This window comes from Pongo abelii, chromosome 16, assembly GCF_028885655.2.
Source record: "Pongo abelii isolate AG06213 chromosome 16, NHGRI_mPonAbe1-v2.0_pri, whole genome shotgun sequence".
Lineage (NCBI taxonomy): Eukaryota > Metazoa > Chordata > Mammalia > Primates > Hominidae > Pongo > Pongo abelii.
The window spans coordinates 53,336,788-53,339,823 of NC_072001.2; positions in this window are offsets into that span (position 1 = coordinate 53,336,788).

Here is a 3,036-nt window from a genome sequence, read left to right on the forward strand (position 1 = left end):
AATGGACACCATCTTGTTTGGAAGGCTGATACTTTGATCCAAGAAGGTAAAACCAGGTCTGCTCAGTGGGCTGAATTGCATGTTGTTTTTCTCACACTGATGGAAGAGTTGAACACCTTGTACAAGCCCCTGTGTTTGGGTTTTCACTGACTTGTAGGCAGTGACCAATGTACCTGACCACACACTCAGGAAAGAGAGCCATGGAAACCTGGCCTTTTAAAAGAATGCCCATATAGAGCAAGTCCTGTGGAGATTTGAGAGGCACGTTAAAGTAGAACACGTCAATACCCATCAGAACTCCCTTTCAGGTTTGGAAGGTGACTGGAATTGACAAGCAGATATCCCCATGTGCTGCCTTGAGGTGGCCACCTGGCTCCATGAAATGAGTGGATATGGGGGTATTATAGCACTACAGAGATGGGCTGAATATAGACATGTTCCTTTTGCACCCTCTGAGGCACAAAATGCCAGAAAGAACTGTTCTGTTTCTCAGCGAGAGAGACAGAGACTGCTCATGGATATGGGACAGATTTCCTGGTGGGAAGGCCCTGATCACAGCTGGCAAGTGAGACTGATGTTAGTAGCCCTAGGGGGCTACAAATGGGTCTTGGACAGGAATAGACACTGACTCTGGAGTGGGCTTTGCTTATCCAGCGGAAAATGAAAATGCTCTGAGTGCCATTTAAAAAAAGAAACAGAGGCCGTGGGCGGTGGCTCACAACTGTAATCTCGCACTTTGGGAGGCCGAGGCAGGCAAATCATGAGGTCAGGAGTTCGAGACCAGCCTGACCAACATGGTGAAACCCCGTCTCTACTAAAAATACAAAAATTAGCTAGGCGTGGTGGTGCGCGCCTGTAATCCCAGCTAGTCATGAGGCTGAGGCTGGAGAATCACTTGAACCCGGGAGGCAGAGGTTACAGTGAGCTAAGATCACGCCACTGCACTCCAGCCTGGGCGACAGAGCGAGACTCCATCTCAAAAAATATATATATATTGCATGGATTTGGGTGGCTGACCATAATTTTTCAGACCAAGGAACACACTCACTGCACAGCCCATAACCTCCAACAATGGGCAGAGAGATATCCTCCTTAGAGTAATAGTTTGATGTAGAAATAGAACAGGCAATTGAAGCATTGGTTGTCTAAAACAAGGGGTGATAAAAGCATACAGAGCTGGTTTACATGCCTTGCCTTCATGAGTGTGTACTCACACTCAACATGAATAGGACTAGAGTGTCCCTGCTAGATTTTTCCTGTTTCTCTGGTTGATCTGGGGAAGTGAGAGTGGGAAGGATGCTGCTATGACTATGCAGTTCTTGCCAAGGGAGGAGTATACTAGTATAAGGACTATAATATTTTCTTTCTTCCCCAAATCTCCCCAGGGGAAAAAAAAACACAACTATTTTTCCTCCCCTTCTGATGCACTGGTCCTAGGACCAACCACAGGATTGCAACTACAAGTGCTGGAACAGCAGGGATGATTTCTAAGCAAAAAACTGTAACTACATTTTTAAGCCTTATGTCAAAATTCCTAAGGGCATGACAGGGGTGATTTGTGCCTTCACCCCAACTAGCAAAATTGAGGCTAACAATGAATGCAGCTATATTGCCTAAAGGTAAAAATAGCTCATTTTGCACCTATGTAACCTTACCCTATCTGAATGGGAGTGGAATGAGGAGGAGCTACTTGTTAGACTTGTATTGCTACCTACAATCTAGGCCAGCGTGGTGGCAAGTCTAATGTCCCTTCCAAAGGTGAAAATGTTTGGGTATTAATGGAGAGAAGGAGAAATAGTAGCTGAGAGTAAAGAAATAAATAAATGGATAATTAATTGAGGAAAATTCAATAATATGTTAACAATTCAAAAGAGTCTCAGAGCAAGAGATGACATTGTCCCTTAGCTCAATTATCCCAGATTCCTGAAAGGGTAAAGCTGTATGTTTACTAAGGCTACTCCTGCTTTTGAGGAACCTGACAAGATTGAGAGGAAACCTGCAAACCTGAGTGACCGTATCCTGGGAGACATTCTTTACACTATGATGGACTGGATTAATTATAAATGATTGTGCATAATATATATTTTTGATGTAAAGGATCCATAATCAAAAACCAGGAAGTGGCCAATCGTGTTATGGTATTATTGGTTTTTGTCCACGGTTCCTGGATCATAACTCCCATAGCTCTTGTTACAGTCTTTTGTTATAATGTTGGGTATGTTAGGCCTCAGGGGCAGGCCTCTGACCTTCTCCTGCCCTCCTTTCTCTCTTAAGTTCCCCTGACTTTCTGGTCATGGATCTTAAGACCTACCATAAGTGGGTCCCACCCTATACCCTGGGGGAAGGAATGCTGATGTCATGAAGCTTCCATAAAAATCCAAGCGGGGCCAGACACGGTGGCTCATGCCTGTAATCCTAGGACCTTGGGAAGCCAAGGCGGGCAGATCACTTGAGGTCAGGAGTTTGAGACCAGCCTGGCCAACATGGTGAAACTCCATCTCTACTAAAAATACAAAAATTAGCTGGAACTCGCTTGCACCCGGGAGGCAGGGGTTGTAGTGAGCCAAGATCGTGCCACTGCACTCCAGCCTGGGCAGCAGAGCAAGACTCTGTCTCAAAAAAAAAAAAATACCCAAGAAGACAGGGTTCAGTGAGCTGTCGGATAGCTCAACACACGGAGGCTGTGGAGAGTGGCACACGCAGAGAGGGCATGGAAGCTCTGTGCCTCTTCATACCTTGCCCTACGCATCTCTTCATCTGTATCCTTTGTCATATCCTTTATAATAAACCAGTAAACGTAAAAAAAAAAATTGGCAAGAAGACTGACATTGTTTTACATTTTTACAAATCTCTTCAATGTTTGGCTTAATAGAAAACAGATGGACTCTCATCTGCTTCTGCATTCGATTTGCTAGTACAGCCTCTGGAAAATTCCACTGTACATTTGTTTTGTTTTGTTGTGTTTTGTGACAGAGTCCTGCTCTGTTGCCCAGGCTGGAGTGCAGTGGTGCAATCTCGGCTCACTGCAACCTCCAC